Below are 982 nucleotides of genomic sequence, written 5' to 3' on the forward strand. Positions count from 1 at the left end.
TAATAGTGAATAGAGTTCACTACAGAGAATTATACATAGCATTTCTCCACATAGGAATACAGATAATTAGATCTTATTGAAGCCCTTAAAGAATCAAATTTAAAAAATTATGAGTTTTCTTTCTTTCCCCTCTGTTTCTTATTTACCTTTTCATGTTTCTCTTGATTTTTGTGGTTGGATATCAAACTTTCCATTTAGCCCTGGTCTTTTCTGTGCAAATACTTGGAAATCTTCAATTTTGTTGAATGCCCGTACTTTCCCCTGGAAGTATATAGTCAGTTTTGATGGGTAGTTGATCTGTGGTTGTAAAACCAGTTCTCTTGCCTTTCTGAATATCGTATTCCAAGCCTTGCGGTCTTTTAGCGTGGAGGCTGCCAGATTCTGTGTGATCCTGATATTTGAATTGTCTCTTTCTGGCTTCTTGTAAAATTTTTTCTTTTACTTGGAAGCTTTTGAATTCGGCTAATTTGAAAGTTTCTGATGGGATGTTTTCAACCCACAGCTACTCTGCTCCCATAGTCATCCTCCTGCTTTTTTTTCTCCTTCCTTTTCCTCTTACTAAGTCACTATGAACACCATCTCTTTTCCCCTCAGTGGAGGTGAATTTCTGAGCCTTCCCCTTCGTGTTTGTTGTTGTTTTCCTGTGAACTACATCCCTATCCCAGTTTCAGGCTTCTGGAATTTAAATGTTCTCATCAAGAGCAAAAACCATCATTTTGAGGCAGGATACCTAGGTCCCTAGGAAGCAGAGCTGGGTTTGAGAAGATGACCAGGATGCCTAGATTTTTGGAGGGAACCTGGAGAGATAAGGAAGAACAGGGAGAGCATCAGGATGTCAATATTAGCTCTGTACTTCATGACCCACTGTCCCCTCTATGGCCAACTGTGTCACCCTCGCCTTCTGGGAAGGGAGAAATTAGAGATCCTCAAGGTCTGGTGGTGAGAAAGACCATGGAGATTTAATTTAGCATCCCCTCCACTC

Source organism: Gracilinanus agilis, chromosome 4 (assembly GCF_016433145.1).
Source record: "Gracilinanus agilis isolate LMUSP501 chromosome 4, AgileGrace, whole genome shotgun sequence".
NCBI classification, from domain to species: Eukaryota; Metazoa; Chordata; class Mammalia; order Didelphimorphia; family Didelphidae; genus Gracilinanus; species Gracilinanus agilis.